Source organism: Macrobrachium nipponense, chromosome 20 (genome assembly GCF_015104395.2).
Source record: "Macrobrachium nipponense isolate FS-2020 chromosome 20, ASM1510439v2, whole genome shotgun sequence".
NCBI lineage: Eukaryota > Metazoa > Arthropoda > Malacostraca > Decapoda > Palaemonidae > Macrobrachium > Macrobrachium nipponense.
This window is the reverse complement of record NC_061089.1, coordinates 30,958,797-30,976,922: the sequence shown is the minus strand read 5'-3', so window position 1 is coordinate 30,976,922 and position 18,126 is coordinate 30,958,797.

The window sequence follows — 18,126 nt, the reverse complement described above, 5'->3', positions numbered from 1 at the left end:
AATGCTAGAAATTCCAGGAATTCGAGCATAAGGCGAGGTTCCCGATTATCGTGTATATCGGGATTCTCGTCTCGCTCACTTTGGACCGTGGTCTCGCGTAAGTGTTTGGAGATCGTAAAACTCGAACACTGAATGCGTTAGAAATTCCGTAGAATTCTAAGCATCTGCGAAACCCCACCGAATTCGTCAAAACGATATCGGCTGGTGGTCCTCTCGATTCCCGTAGAAATCGAGAATGGGGGCAGGTCCCTCCTCAACGACCTGGCTTACGTCAGGTAGGACCCGAAGGTCCCCCCGGTAGCGCAGTCCCGAACGTGGGATCCTACAGAGAAATCTCTGTAGGATCCCTCCCCTTTCCCTCGTAACCGTAAGGAGAGAGGGAATGGGGGAGGAATTGGATACTCGCTCGCCTTCCCAGTGGAACTAGCAGTTGGAGAAGAGTAGGAACAGCCATCGCCTTGCGGCGATGGCCTCTTCAGAGTCTGGGAAAACGTATCGTCAGGAGAAAACATTTTTCTTTTCCCGCGGAGGGTTACGAACTCTCACTGTAGGTAAGGGTCTGCCGCCACTGTGAACGTCGTCTGGGTGGGGCTGATCGACACCTGACAGGAGAGAGCCGATACCGTCCTCCGACTCATTCCAGTCCTCGTCGAGGTCGAAATCTCTCAGGAGGACCGAAGGAGTATTCAAATACGGTGTCCGAAGACACGTAGAAACGCCGCTGTCGCAGTAGAGGAGGTGGAAGTAGCTTGATCGACGGCCAGAAACTGAGAGAGCCTTCTTGTCCGGAGACGAGAGAATCTGGTTCGAGACAGAATCGGCAAGTTCCGATCGTCCGGCAGACCCACCGTCGGTTTGGGTTCCCTCTCGGGCCCCAAAACGACTCGAGCAAAGACGTTGGGCTCTGCTGGTGGGAGCGGCAACCTCCTTCCGCAAGGTCATTATGCTGACGAGAATCAGCTTAATGACTTCTGCAAATTCCCTCTGTATCTTCGGGAGAATAACCATGTCTTGCGGAGTAGGACCGTCCAGTCCCTTCAACAACGAACAGATCCCGAGATACTCCTCCTTCAGAAGGAGGAACAGCGGCAGACCCCTGACGGTCGCCTCCAGCTACTTGCGCGTATGTCCTGGTCGGTCCTAGAACCGTGCCTGGTCCATACAGCGTCATAGCGGGATCGCGAGCGGCGCACCTCTCGCGATCACTCATAGGTACCTCGCTCCTCCCGGTGTAGCCCGAGGAGGTTGAAGGTACAGGAGAGGCAGACCTGACGCTCCCCCCTAGCTCGCTGGCAGGACCAGCGTGCTTGGAGGGCTGCTGCTGATCGTCCACACCGCAGTGGCGATCGAGCAGCAGGCCTAGCCTTGGCCGCTCGTCCTGGGGCGAAGGCTCGGCTGAGAACGTCGACGCTGATCTCTAGCGTCAGGCGAGCTGTTGCTGGTTACCGTCTCCGCCCGGTCCCGATGGGAGCAGCGTCAGGTGACCTGCTAGGCTCGTTGTCGTGGTGAGACCGGCGAGCGTCCTCTCGGCGCGTCGAGCCGCTGTACCGACGACCGCGGGGACCCCTTCCTCGCCTCAACCCGTGGCTGGTCAGCGACCGTCACGTCACCCGAGCAGTCCAGCTGGTCGCTGCGAGAGCGTCCACTGGCCTAGCGAGAGTCGTCTGCACGACACTCGCCAGTCTTCTGCTCCGCGCTTCGGTCTTGGCGGCGAGCGAGCTCGAGTGTCAATTTACTTTGGCGGACGGTCTCCCGCGGGAGACCGTCCACTCGGTACTTCTCGCTAACGAGAAGCCGAGGCGGATCCTGGTTTTAGCGGCAGAACCGCTAGAACCAGGCGAGAAGTGCCAGCCGAAGCTGGTACTCCTCTGATCCCCGTCTTCTTCTCCTTGGTATAAGAAAAGACGGGCCCTGTTCCCGAGGAGCAGAGGACCAGCAGAAGAGCTCCCCGAATCGCCGGAGCGAGACGGGCCCTTAGAAGGTCCCGAAGGAGCCTTCTTAGGGGGGAAAACCCGGGTTACCAGCTGGTCGCTGCAAGAGCGGCCGCTGGCCTGGCAAGAGTCACCTGAGTGTCTCACCAGCCTTCTGCTCCGTGCCGCGTCTTGGCGCCGAGCGAACTCTGGCGCCGAAACTTGGCTGCACGGTCTCCCGAGGGAGAACGTACACTCGGGATCTCTCGCGAACGAGAGACCGAGCCGGAACCTGGCGTAGCGGCATCGCCGCTAGCACCAGGCGAGGAAGTACCAGAGCTAACCGATACTCCTCTGGTCCCCGTCTATCTCTTCCTTACGGAAGGGGAGACGGGCCCCACTCCCGAAGGAGCAGGAGGACCAGCAGAAGGACCCCCCGTCCCACTGGGGTGGGACGGGCCCTTAGAAGTTCCCGAAGGAGACTTCTTAGGGGGGGAAGGCAGCCTTCTTCTTCTTCGGCTTATGGGCCTTAGAAGTCGAAGGGGAAGAGGCAGCAGCAGACGATGAAGACGAAGATGACAGCTTCCTCTTCTCCTCTTCCTCGTCAGCTCACGCAGGACAGTCGTCAGGTCCTCCATCCAGGCCGGAGCCGGGGCTATTGCCGAAGCAACACGGCCCGACTGCACCTGTCCGGAAGGACCTGGGACTGGGGAAGACACACCGTGGGCAGGACCAGCATGGACAGGCACAGGAACCAGGAGCGACAGGAACAGCAACCAGCTCAGGAGCGGCAGGAACAGCGGCAGCGGTAGACCCAGAAGGGACAGCCAAGCCAACAGCGGGATCACATCAGCGGCAGGTACGGCAGGCCCAGCGATCGCCTCGTAGAATCATCGGCAGCCCAGCGGAACCTGGGTCCTGGCGCCGGTCCAGGGGCGAGCTGCTGGAACAGCGGAAGTCTGGGGCAGGCAACACGAAGAAAACAGCGGCGGCGGCAACACCTCGGTACGGCTGCGGCCCTAGTAGCGGCAGACGGCGTCATCGACACAGCATGGGGAGTGTAGACCAGGATGGGGGGGAGCAGCATAAGCGCCGTGGTAGTAGTGGAGACCGCCCCAGACCTCGCTAGACGCTGCAGCAGCCCGTGGATGCTAGGCACGCCCTGCCTCCGCGGTGGTCCTACCTGTCCAAGGTCGTCTCCCACGGATGTAGCACCTGCGGTAACATAGATAGATTATAAGAGGGGTTCCCTCACGCACGGGGGGAAGACATGCCCCACCCCGAACGCAAGGAAGACCCCAAATACAAAATACAACGAAGAAGCTGAGCGGGGGGCAGGAAGGAAGACGAAGAATCGATACCAAGGGAGTCGCGGGGAGAGCTTTCCGACGACTTCCTGGCAGACCTTCGCTTCCCCTACCCCCGCACAGCAGTGAAAAGTAATATGAAATGAAACAGAATACTGCCCTTGCGATTCACTTCATAGACTTAGAGGGAAAAGATCAATTCCCGGGTAAGAACGGAAACTTGATCCAATAATATGATGCTATCATAAAATATATATGAAAATGAAACAGAATACTGCACTTGCGATTTTTCATTTTCACATAAAAAAAAATCGTAAGGATCAATTCCCGGGTAAGAACGAAAATTGATCCAAATTAAATGTCATGTGCAAATAAATAAATGAAAAATGAAAAGAATATTGCAATTGCGAATCCACTTTCATTGCATTCTATTATACAAAAATTAAAAGGCTCGTGCCGAGCGCAATCACACTCTCAGTAACGAACGCACAGGGCAAAAATATAATGAAAAGAGTACTTACATTTTTCAATTACACACTTTCGCCAAAATTAACATGACTCGGCGCGAGCGCGCCCGCCCTCGGCACCGAGACATAATTCAAGGTTCAATTCATGAAAAGAGAGGAAATCGCCGCATCTACGGCGATAACTCCATGTTGGTTCATAATTAAGTAATGAAAATGAAAACAGTGTAACTTACAGTTTCATTTTCAAGTCAAACAAACCATTAGTAGAAAACACAATATAAACAAAGCATACGACGATGAGCGGGCAGAGAGCGATGACGAACACGTCCTTCACACCCGCGCCGAAAGCAAAAGTGATTTGTTTACCTCCCAGTCACGCGCGCCAAGCAGTTAACTACCGTTCTCCCCTTGTTTCGAAGCTTACGACCGTTCCAGCTGCCGCTAGCTACTTCCTATTGTTAAAAGGACCGATGGTTTGTATTACGTATCGGAACAAACAGAATCTGCCCTGTTGCGATTCACTTCATAGAACTTAAAGGGGAAAAGATCAATTCGGGTAAGAACGGAAACTTGATCCAATAATATGATGCTATCATAAAATATATAGAAAATGAAACAGAATACGCACTTGCGATTTCACTTTCACATAAAAAAAAAAAAATCGTAAGGATCAATTCCCGGGTAAGAACGAAAATTGATCCAAATTAAATTTCATGCAAATAAATAAATGAAAATGAAAAGAATATTGCAATTGCGAATCCACCCTTCCATTGCATTCTATTATACAAAATTAAAAGGCTCGTGCCGAGCGCAATCACACTCTCGGTAACGAACGCACAGGGCAAAAATATAATGAAAAGAGTACTTACATTTTTCAATTACACACTTCCGCCCAAAATACATGACTCGGTTCGCGAGCGCGCCCGCCCTCGCACCGAGACATAATTCAAGGGTTCAATTCATGAAAAAAGAGAGGAAATCGCCGCATCTACGGCGATAACTCCATGTTGGTTCATAATTAAGTAATGAAAATGAAAACAGTGTACTTACAGTTTCATTTTCAAGTCAAACAAACCATTAGTAGAAAACACAATATAAACAAAGCATACGACGATGAAGCGGGCAGAGAGCGATGACGAACACGTCCTTCACACCCGCGGCCGAAAGCAAAAGTGATTTGTTTACCTCTCCCAGTCGCGCGCCAAGCAGTTAACTACCGTCTCCCTTGTTCGAAGCTTACGACCGTTCCAGCTGCCGCTAGCTACTTCCTATTGTTAAAGGACCGATGGTTTGTATTACGTATCGGAACAAATTCGAATTTCTGTCGGGGACGACAGAGTCTATAGCTAAGTATAGTAGGGTAAAAAACCGCATGGTACAGGGATGGACCATGTACGATCAATGTGTACAACCCCAAGAAAAGTACATTATAACGCGTCCTGACACCGGAGTAGAGGTCTTTAGCTCCGTTTCTCACCAACAACAAGTCGCGTCTGATGCCCATCTCCGATGTCAGGACGCGTTATAATGTACTTTTTTGGGGGTTGTACACACTGATCGTACATGGTCCACCCCTGTACCATGCGGTTTTTTACCCTATATCTGTCAGGGAAGTTGAATGTATGAAATTGAAGCGTAAGTAAAAATTTCAAGAGCGTTTTGGCGAGATAAACACTGCCGTGGACACCCTTTTCACTATCCTCTGTTTAAATCTTAAAATTTGGCCTTAATTTCTAACTTTGGAGAAAATACTTACCTACTTTGAAAGGAGAGTAGGTCTTCAGCTCCATTTCTCACCAACAACAAGTCGCGACTGATGCCCATCTCCGGTGTCAGGACGCGTTATGAGTACTTTTTCGGAGGGTGGTATGCTATGATTGTCGTTGAGTTGATACAGGCCATGCAGTGTTTTACCCTAGTTGCCTTGGTGTAGGTTCAGCTAGTCTACCTCACGTATCCGATCGTTCGTTTCAGATTAAGCCAACTTTAGGCTATACCTGCAATGGCCTTTGCTTTACGGAAGGTATCCCGTAAAACTTATCCGATATTGCTAGGCTAGCTAGGTAGTAGCCTAGGCTAAGAGAAAACATGGCTAACCTATAGGTAGGTAGGTACTAGGTAGTACCTAGCCTACTAGGTATTTGTCTCACCTTTAGGATAAGGATGAATTAGCCTAATTCTGTTATACTGGGGCTGAATGAGATGATTTAGAATTGCCGATCCAGTCACGAAGAGGGAAAAATACTGAGACTTGTATGTTAAAACTGGTGGCCGATTAGCCAACTTCAATACGAAGAAACTTTGTAAACAACTAAACGTGCAGCCTGCAGCATACTAGTAGTACTAACGATAAAAATCTATGAAACGGCTCCCTCTGTTTTTCCTTAGCTTTTGCTTGTTTTAGTATAGTCTCGGTAGTAAAAGATATTTTTGATAAATCCCTTCCAATATAAATTTTAATCTTTCGACAGATCTGTGAGTAGTAAGATGTTTGGTATTTATTCCTTTTTATCTTCTTGATATGGATGCTGTGCCGGTCATGATCTAGCCCTTTTAAATGATCAAAAAGAAAAAAATGTATTATCATACGAAGTTTCTTGCCTATATTTCCTTAGATTTTTAATGTTGTCATTTATTTCTCTCAGCCATGTTTTTTGTCCAAATAGTTTATAATTTCTTTTAGCGGGTAACCCTTAATCGATTCTGTTTTGCTCAAGTTTAACTTTTTTTTTTTTTTTTTTTTTTTTTTTTTTTTTTTTTTTTTTTTTTTTTTTTTTTTTTTTTGTTTTTTTTTTTTTTTTTTTTTTTTTTTTTTTTTTTTTTTTTTTTTTTTTTTTTTTTTTTTTTTTGCAAAATGCACATGCAAGAGTTTATTTCCACTAATCTCAAGTTTATGCTTCTGGTAGAATTGCTTATTCTTTGTAACCCTTGAATGGCAAGACGAGGCTGCTATTTCAGATCTTGGTGGCCAATTTACTGTATTAGTATTTTCCTATACATTTAGTTCTGTTTTTTTTCTAATTCATTTATAACTTTCTCTCAGGGATTCGTTGCTTTCACGCCATACGTGAAAGATGGCATTTCTAACCCATCCAAGTACAACTCCCCTGTCTTCACCCTGCTACAACTTTTACTAACATCAGCCATACTTGCCATCTGCTTGGCTTAAATTTGGCCATTTTATTTGCTCTCTGAAGCAGTCTTTTTATCAGCTTGGTTATTTTTATTCTTTCAATGTGCTGCTATTTTCCTGTCATCTAGTTGGTGAATATTGTTTTTTTTTTATCTTTGTTATATTAAAAAAAACACTCACTTGCTGTTTCCAAAGATTCTTATGACTTATTGCTTCCAAGGAATGGCCTAGGGCTAATCCAACGTCTGCACAGAAGAGTGACAAGACTATTAGAATTTAATTCCTAAATCGTTTCGTTGTATTTTCAGTCTTTTTTTTGATCAGTTGTGTTACTAATAGGAACAGTATGGTTGATCTATTACACTCCTTTCTTGCACTATTTGTTAAGCCCCATCCTGACTAAGGCTCTGTCCATACAAGGTGGTGACCACAGCGTCAATTGCATGGTTGCAAAAAGTTGATCTCTGTGCCATCTTCCTTGTCTAAATCCATACTATTCTCTTCCATCAATCCTTTTATCATTTGTCTTACATTTACATACTGTCCCATACCACACATCTTCCATGGTATACTGAGTAATGCTTTGACCTTTATACAATGGAAGAATTATTCCTCTCATCCATATTTTTTCAACCTTTCCCTCAGCCAGACAGACTTCACAAACCTTGGTCAGTCAATTATCTTGTCACCACCATACAACGGTTTCTCATTTGTCATTCCATCAACATCTGGTGTCTCCCGGCATCTTTCCATTTTGAAGCTTCAAAACTATCCTCCTTATTTCCTCAACAGTTACTTCATCAAACATTGTCAAACTTATACCTACCCTTTCGACTTCAGTGTCATTTACCTCCACCTCTCACATTACAGATAATTACGTAATTTGCAATTTTTCTAGAAACTGAAGCCTTCGAAATTTGCAGTATCTGACAATGCATACGATGGACCAGCTGTGCTAATCTGAATAGGGAAGATGGAGGAGGGGATGGGGTGGGGGTTACCCACTCTCCAACCAATGCCAACCATTGTTCCTTCAGCAGGATTATTATTATAATTAATAGGGCTTAGTTTTTCCAGACCTCTGAGTCCCAAGTAGACTCTTCTCGGGCTGGTTCTCAGGGATTAATCCTGAGAAGAAGGAGAAGAAGGGAAAAACATAAATAAATAAAAAATAATAAATAAATGAAAAATTAAACTTTGAGAAACTTCTTATTTTAAAAAATTATGATGTTATTACTTGAAAAATCTTTGCTTTCAGCAAGAATACTTTTCATTTTTTAATTCCGTAGATAAATTGATCTTTGCTGGGTCCAATTTGGGCACTCAATAAGTAAATGCTGTACTGTCATGGGTGTTTGACATCTATTACACTTTATTGGGTCAGCATGTGGTGTTGACATTAAGTGACTATGCGAGAATTTTGTGTGTCCTATACTGAGCCTTGTTAGGGATCTTTTGATCTTTCCTCCTGTGAGGATGTCCTCCATGCATACACTTCAGTTTTTATGTTTTTAAGTTTATTTGTTGTTGGCACTGAGGCCCATTCTCTTTTCCAATCCTGGTAAATCAATGGTTTAACAGATGTTATCCAGTCTGACACTGGGGCATGTGTAATTATCGGAGCGATAGTGCAGGCTAATTTGGCAGCTGAGTCTGCATTTTCATTTCCTTTTATTCCCACGTGTGCTGGGATCCAACATATTACTATTGATAATCCTGATTGGAGGAGTTGATGATTTTTATTTGTATCTCCTGCACTATTTGGTTTACTGATTTATACTGTCTTATAGCATCTATAGCGCTACGTGAGTCACTGAAAATAACAGACACTTGCTTTTGCCTCAGATATATCAAGAGCCATCTGTATGGCTGTGGCCTTCAGCAGTAAATACTGATGATATTAAAGGTAGGCTTCTTTTGATTACATATTTTTCGATTATGCAGATGCTCCTACTCCAACATTGTTTTTGGAGCTGTCTGTATATACCATAAATTTGTTTCCTTTTCTTCTAATGTGCTCCAAAGAATGTTGGCGGTACATTTATGTACATGTCATTTGCTTTTTAAGTAGGCAAGGCAGGGAGGTACATATCTTTATTCGTTTTAAGATCCACGGTGGTGGCAATTCCATTACTGGGTGAAAATTTGGATCTATCTTATGCAAGTTCATTATGTATTTAGCTTCTTTTGGGAAAGAGCTAGTACTATTAACTTCTGTTACTGGTTACAGTTTTGAAAGCAGTCAGCTGCAGGAGACGATCCCCTTGCAGTGAAAAACCTCTTCTTACTGTTATCAAATTACGGTGATGTTTCAAGGGCAACACACCTGCCTCTACCAGAAGTCAGCTTGTTGGGGACGATCGTAATGCCCCTGTGTACAATCGCACGCCTTCATGGTGCACTGCATCGAGAGTTTTTAATGCAGATTCTGAGGCGGATGAATATATAGGACAGCAGTAATCTATTATTGTTGCCTTATATATCATTAATATAATGTCCCGCTTTACTCCCCAATTAGTGTGTGATAACTTTTCAATATTGTAAGGGCTTTGATGCCCTTGGCTTTAATGTATTTGATGTGCTATTTCCAATTTAGATGTTGATCAAATATCACTCCTAGATATTTGATTTTTGTGCAAAATTGTATTTCAGTGCTATAAAGGTGAAGTTTAATTGTTTGGTTCTTCAGCCATCTTTTGTGTAGAAGATGATTGCTTTTGTTTTATCAGTTGAAAATTTAAATCCAACTGAATTTGTCCAACTACGTACATATATTTGAAATGGCAGTACTGAGAACTTCCGAGCATGTCTAAAATTACTACTCGTATAGTAAATAACAAAGTCATCAACATATAAACTGTTTTTACACCACTTGGTAATTTATAGTAATGTTATTGATTGCTAAACCAAACAATGTACAGCTCAAGACCTTACCTTGAGGGATTCCTTCTTCCAGTTTATAGGTTACTGAGTAGGAATTTTCTACTCTTGCTTGAAAAGTTCTGTTTGTTAAAAAGTTCTTAATAAATATTGGTAAATGGCCTCTTAGTCCCTTGGAGTGGAGTTTTTGCATGATGTTATGTTTCCATGTTGTATCGTATGCTTTTTCTATATATATAGCTGTTAATTTCTTTTGTTCAAAGCCTTTTTTGATATGATCTTCTAAATGTGTTAAGGGATCTAGGGTTGATCTGCCAGCTATTGAACCAGATTGTGTTGGTGTTAAAATGGATTCTTTGGTTATTATGTACGTAAATACGTTAATCATACATTAACCACTTTTTCTAAGATTTTGCATTGGCAACTTGTTAGGGATATCGGTCTGTAATTGGATGGAGTAGTTGCATCCTTTGCTGGTTTATTTATTAGAATTATTATGGCATGTTTCCATTTATCAGGAAAGACACGTTTTAGCCAGATACTATTATAAAATTTTAATAAATATGGTTTAGCTATAGGAGCTAATTTTTCTATCATTTCAAACGATATTTTATTATATCCTGGTGCGGAGGGATGACATGAGTTGATGGCATTATCTAGTTCATCCATGTTGAAAATATAATTATATTCAAGGTCTTATTTTCTTTTTGTTTTCCGATATTTTGAAAATGTATATCTAGGCTGGAGTAAGCACTGATGTTTTCAAAATGCTTTGCAATTATATTTGATATTTCATTAGTATCATGGTATATTTTTCCATTTAAATGTATTGCACTTCTTGGAGGTCTTATATGTTTTCCATTGATTTCCCTTATCTTTTGCCAGATATCCCTTATGGATGTGTTTGAAGATATGTTTGAGACATATTCTTTCCATGATGCGATTTTTTCAGCTATTACTGTTTTTCTAAATTTGGCTGTATATTTGTTATATAGTGGTTTAATGTGGTTAACTGTTATGTTTGTTATAACTATTTTGTTTAATATGTTTATATTATAGGGCATTTTGTTGAGTGATTTAAGGCGAGTTTTGAGTCTGTTAAGATTGCGACCCAATATATGTTTTATTTTACTTAAGGTTGTTAAGGTTGGATTCCACCATGGGACAGGAGATTTTGTGGAGTGTGATTTGGTTTTTGGAATACTTTTATCTGCAGCATTTATTATGAAGTTTGAGAAGGATTCACATGTAGTACTATGATCTTCATTATGTGGGAATGATAGTATGTTTCGAGTGTATATGAAATATTTATCCCAGTTAGCTTTTTGGATATTATATCTTGTAGGTGGCAATATTTTGATATCACTTAAGTAGTTCAGAATGATTGGGAAATGGTCACTTGTGTATGAATTGTCTAGGACGTTCCATTCAAATTTCTCGGGTACATCATTTGAACATAATGAAATGTCAATTAAGGAAAAGGTTAGGTGTGTATTTGAAAAATATGTTGGAACTTCACTTTCATTGAGACAACACAGGTTGTGTTTCGTTATAGTTTTATCTATGTTGATTCCGGATGTGTCAGTGGGGTTATTAGTATCCTATAATGGATTATGTGCATTAAAATCTCCTACTATAAGTAGGTGGTTCCTGTATACTTTTGCTAATAAGTTAAGAAAAATCACTAAAATTTGCATTGAAATTTGGTTGGTTATATAAATTACAAATAGTGATTTTACTTTTGTCAGGCATCTACAGTCTAATTGATGTTATTTTATATGGCATAGATGGTATGTCGAAAGGTTCATATGTTATGCTATTATGAACGTATATAGCTGTGCCTAATTTTCCACCGTCAGTTGGTGAATAACAGGCAATTTTATAGTGTTGGATATTTGTAGGGTCATTTCTTGTATGTTGTAGACATACGCACATTGGATTGTGGTCTCGTATGATTCTTTGTAATTCACCAAGACGTAGTCGGGTTAAGAGACCATTTATATTCCATTGAATGATTTTATATTCCATTCTTGGGAGGAGTTGGTGTTAAATTCTGTAAATTGATTGCTGATTTTACTTTGCCTCGTAGTTTATATGCATTTGAATTTATTTGTGGTTTTTTAATCGTTGTATTTGTATGTTGGTTAATAAATTCTGCAGTTGTTTGTTTTTCATAATTCAATATTAATAAGTCTATTTTTTATCTTATAATTTACTTTTTGTATTTTAAGGATTCAGAACATAATTCGTTCTCATGTTGGTGTGTTAAAGGGCATTTCCTTAATTTAGTAAAATTGTCTATACAATTTCATACTGTGTCCTCTGTCTTGGTAGTTAGTTGGTTATCTGTACTTACAGAGCATTCATTACAACCACAAGACGAGGCATGTTTGGTAATGTTAATTATTGGTTCATAAGTATTTGATCTAGCTTTAGAAATTTCTGGTTTTGTAATTCTATTGGTCCTTTTCTGCAGTGATAAGGACTGTTGGTTTGAGGGGTTATTTGTTTTGTTGTTAATGGAATATTTGGGTCTTGTGGATGGTTGGGGGTGATAATTATATTTTGGTTTGGTTTAACGGTATGATTTTCATTAGTATTATTTGATGGGAATTGTAAAGTGTGATTACCCGGTAACTGTCTCTTTACTGTCCAGATGTTGGCTGTTTGATTGCGACTGAGGGTAATTGTGTATTTTCACTTGTGATGAGGTTAGTATATCTTTTTTAAAATATTCTCCTAGTGTAGTTGGAGTTTCTTTGGATTGATTTTAATTTTCAATATCTACTTTTTTTCCCTTGGGTGGGTTTCGTTCCAGTATTCTTTTCTTTTTGTCAGTTCGATTATTATTATCGTTTAACTCCTTTTCCATCATCTATGTTAGTGGGGGTATTGGTTGTTATAATATCACTTTTATTTTGGGTTTCAGTATTATTGGTATGAAATTTTGTTTCTATGTTTATATTATCTTGTTTGTTATTGTGCTGCTTGATGTCTTGATTTTTAGCCACATTTGAAGAGGTGGGGGTTTTGGATGGATTATTAACACCTCTTACTTTTAGCTCAAGTCTGGCTTCCATGACTGACATTCCTGTCCTGTTTATTAACAATTGAAGTTCTGTGTTATATGTATTGGTAAAATGAGCATTCTTTAGATTTCGCGTGATGGGCTAGTCCACAATTAATACATTTTGGTTGATTACAGTTCCAATCAGTGGTATGGTTATCTGATGCGCAGACTGTACATATTGCCCTAGTACGGCATTTTTTTTGTGTGTGTCCATACCTTGAGCACTGTGTACATTGTAGTGGTTTTGGAGCGAAAGGACGAACTTCTCTATTTTGTCCAAGATTTTTATTTTAAACGGTAGGTCTTGGCCTGTAAATTTTATTTTTGCAATGTTGATATTTTTATTTTTGTCTTTCCTACTTGAAATCGAGTATATTTCTAAATCATGAATATTGTTATATCTCAATTTTAAGGAGTCTAGCAGTTGTTGTTTTGAAGGAAGCTCCAGCTCGCTATTGGGTAGGATGACTGTACCCTGTACATAATTCAATGTTTCGTGGCTTGTAATTGTTACTTTTATATTATTTATTCAAGTTATACTTAAAAAGGCAGTGGACTACTTTTTATTGGTTACTTGGACAAGCCATTCATTGTCCTTGATGTGTCTGCATTCCATGTCTTATGTTGGATAGTGGTACCTCGGGATACGAAATTAATCCATTCCGAGGCGGCCTTCGCATCATGAGCTTTTCGTATCTTGGACCGAATTTTACATGTAAAATGGCTAATCCGTTCCAAGCCCCCCAAAAACACCCCAGTAAATTTTATAATAAAGCTAAATTGACCTGTAAAAAATGAAATACAACAATTTGGACCATTCAATACCTAACTTAATACGTACTGCTAATATACCTGTAAATAAAGTGTATTAGTGTACATGGTATACAAGAAATACTGTACGTACATATGTACGTATGTAGTAAAATGTGGAAGCTTACCTTTCGAGTGAGGCTATCTCCGAAAGTGGCGACAGAGGAGGAGGACAAACGGCAGATACGTATGTACACTTAACTTTATGAAACACATAAAAAATGTAAGGAAAACAAACATAAACTAAACTTTACGAAACACATTAACAAAACTGTTACACTTAACTTTACAAAAAACTAAATAAAATTTTTTTTAATTTCAACTTCTTCACCACTTTAAACTTTCTGTTTTTTAGTATCACTTGGTTCTTCCTTTTTGCTTACTACTCCTACTAAAGGCCTCTTTAAAAAATAACTATCCAAGGAAGATTGCTTCTGCCTACTTTTGACAATGTTCCTGAAACGACTCAAGCAAACGTCATCGAACTGTGCAAGCATACGACCTGTGTAAGCCTTTTCGGGGTGTCTCTTTTCTACGAATGATTGCACCTTATGAAAAGCAGCTAGAGCATCCTTAATTTCTGTCGTTGTCATAGTTATAGTAGTAGAGGTTGTGATGTATAGTTATAGTAGTAGAGGTTGAATGACGTTATGTTGCATGGCCTCCAACTCCATGTCATCCGTCGTAAGCTCCTCTTGGTGCTCCTCGAGAAGGTCATTAATGTCGTCCTCGTCGACGACCAGCCCCCATGGACTTGCCAAGTGCAACGATCTCGTCAAGATCTGGTTGTGAAACAGTTTCAGGATCCTCAACTGTTTCTGAATCTGCAGCACCAGCTTCACCCAAATCGAATCCCTCAAAGTCTCGGGCAGATACGGCATCAGGCCAGAGTTTCCTCCACGAACAATTCAAGGTTCGCATTGAAACCTCCTGCCAAGCTTGGTTGATGAGTCAGATGCATATTACGATATCGAAATGCTCCTTCCAAAATTCACCCAAGGTGAGGTTTGTGGTATCGGTGATGTCGAAACATCTCTTAAAAAGATGTTTCGTATACAGCTTCTTGAAGTTCGATATCACTTGCTGGTCCATGGGCTGGAGGAGAGGGGTGGTGTTAGGCGGAAGATAAAGAACCTTGATGTAGGAATACTCCGCTGGGATATCTTCCTCGAGGCCAGGAGGGTGAGCAGGGGCATTTCAGAGGGAGGTGCTTCTCTTCCAAGAATTTCTTCACTGTCGGGCTGAAACACAGATTTACCCACTCAGTGAACAAAAGCCTCGTTACCCAAGCTTTCGCATTAGCCCTCCACATCACTGGAAGCTTCTCCTTAAGCATTTTGTGGGCCTTGAAGGCTCGAGGAGTCTCGGAATGATAGACAAGTAGGGGCTTCAACTTGCAATCCCAACTGGCGTTGGAACAAAGTGCGAGCGTAAACCTGTCTTTCATAGGCTTATGCCCGGGTAGCTTCTTCTCTTCCTCCGTGATGTACGTCTGACGAGACATTTTTTTCCAAAAAAGGCCAGTCTCATCACAGTTGAAGACTTGAGGAGAACTGTAGCCTTCCTTGATCATCATCTCGTCGAATATCTTTTTAAAGGCTTCGGCCGCTTTCGTGTCCGAGCTGGCCGCCTCCCCATGCCGCACCACCGAATGGATGCCAGTCTGTTTACGGAATTTCTCGAACCACCCATGCAAAGCCTTGAAGTCTGGGGTTGGCGTTGATGTCCCTTCTCCTCCGTCGTCTTCAGCCTGGGCAGTCAAATCGCCGAAAATAGCGCTGGCCTTGTGGCAGATTGCTGTCTCCGTTATCGTATTGCCAGCGATTTCTTTGTCTGTTATCCAGACAAGAAGAAGCCTTTCCATTTCATCGTGCACGTGGGTCCTCTTGCTGGACAAAACAGTGACGCCCTTAAAAGGTGTAGCTTCTTTGATGGCATCCAACTGCTTAAGGATGGTGCCTATTGTCGACGGATTTCGGCCGTATTCCTTGGCAATCACACTTAATCGCATACCAGCTTCATACTTCTTGATAATCTCCATCTTCGTCTCCAAAGAGAGCATCCTCTTCTTTCCGTGAATTTGAAGTTTCTTGGGACCCATGACTACGTATATACTGTACGTAATTATGTTATGTAGTACGTATAAGTATGTTGTAAAGTTCTCACACAACACGATAAAGTATACTACAACAAAATCACTAACGAATTTACGTTAATAAATGAAATCGTTAGAACGAACTAATACCGCGTGAGTACGATACAGATGATGCCGTGCAGTGGCTGAAGAAGCACGCCACTATGTAGGTGCATGATGGGAGGGATGCTGCCCAATAGGAGAGAAGGATCTCATGACGGTGACTAGCATAAGGAACCAATGGGAGAGCAGGAGGATGGTGGCGAGTCTACTCAGTTGGCGGCGCGCGAGTTTCAAAATTGTTATCGGTGGTCCGGGCGAATCTCGGACTTTACAGCAACAACCTTTCGTATCTTGAGCAATTTTCGTATGTAGAGCCGTAAAATTTTTTGTATTTGCTTTCATATCTCGAGTTTTTCGTAAGTTGAGCTTTTCGTATCTCGAGGTACCACTGTATATGTTAAGTAATTTGTTTTCTAGTATCACTGCTGAGATTTTGTTGTCAGCTCTGAGGACTAGAAATCTTGACCAGTTATCTGGTCCAAATAGGTCATCAAAATGTACCAATGTGAGATCAAGTCGGTAATTTTTGTTTCTTTTTGGTCCTTGTTTTACGTATGTTGCTTGTCTATTAGGATTTTTATATTTTTCTGTATTGTTGGGAGGATTATTTGTCTCTAATTCACAATTATTGTTCATCATATATGGTTCCATTGTTATGATATTGGAGTTTAGCAATTTATTTATTTTTTTTATTTATGCACACTATTAGGTTTTCTGGCTCTGCTGCTTTACTTGGAACAGGGTGTTCCTTTGTATAATTTATAGTACTTTCACTACTTGTGGCAGTACCAAGGAAATTCGGGAGGGACGTGCCAATAGTCATCAACTGTGCCGGAGTTTTTCCATCATGAGGCCCAGGGGTACTCAAATCATTTATTTCAGTATTCATAAATTTGAGATGAGATTAATAAAAAAAAAAAAAAAAAAATCTTGAAAAGATATCCTTGGCCCTTCGCGAAGTTAAATCTTCCGTCAATGGCACAAGTGGGAAAGGACTCTCAAATGTCTGCATCCCTACCCTACCCCAAAAGGGAATGGCATAACATGATTAGTATGGCCCAAGTGTAAGCAGAACCCGCTTGCTAGGACTAAGAGTATTACGATAATACAATTATCCCCATCCTAATCACATTATGGGCGAACTGGATAGAATACCGAGTTCTATTCCTAGAACCAGGCTCCCCCCTGGAATCCGTGGCCCAGCTCCACAGAATAGTTCCACTTGAAAAACAGGTCCGAACATTGTTGGGTAGATGATGGATCTACCACAGTTCTCACTATTTAGCTTTGGATTTAACTCTACGTTAAGTCATGATATGTTTTCTCATTTATTTGCTTTAAAAAATTTTGGCAAAAATGGAAAAGTCCACAGAAGTTAACTCAAAAATATATAATGTAATATGGGACTCTGGGGTTCGAACCTGGGAAAAGATTCTTGAGGTTCGAGAGCCCCCTCACCACGTCAAGGTGGTCCCATAATGAGGGGGTCCTTCAGCAGGAAACTGATAAAACGCAGAGTGGTGGTTGAGGTGAGGGAACCCTACTTGAAAGCCTTTGGTTTATACCCCTACGAAAATGCAAGTTAGTACGTACTTAACAAAATTTGCCACCTGTTCCTAAGGGATACAAATTCTATACCTTTTATATGTACAGCAGACTTACCCATCAGGTAGGAGGTAGTGACCACTGTCAAGCAGTAACAACCTGGGGAGTGCCATAAATTGTTGAGTGCAATGTGTCACACGGTAAAGTCACTACTACTCCAGTCTGCATTTTGGTAATACTGTGGGATCAGCAGTTATTAAAGAGGTCTCTGCATGACAGGTAAAATCTCAGTAGAAACGGTCAAACACCAAAAAGACAAAGTCCCATTGATTGGTAGTTTTCTTGGTACAGTACTATATTGTAAACTTCATAGGTTAGGGGGAAACTTTATAACGTATCCCTTTCCCCTCGAAACAGAAGGTGGGACTAGTTTAGTAGAAAAGGCAATCGTAGTGCACTAACCTCAAACTCACTTGACCCCAGTTGAATACTCTTGATCAGGTGGAAGGATAGACAAAGGAAAGGGAATACAGACATTCCTCATTCAACACTTAAGTGGAATATGCAGCCTCATTATCCAAATGAGATGCAGGGTGCCTGGTCCAGAACCCATTAACAATACCTGTATTTGCTGAGCACCCACCATAAGTCCCAAGAAGGTATGAGGGACTTATGAGAGACATACCTCATATAGGCAGTCCAGCTCCATCAGACCCTGGTGAGAGGTCCAAGCGACCAGTTTCTCAAGAACTTTTTTGGTTTGTTATCCAAATTTATTGCATATTCCAATTGTCAAATAAAAAAATG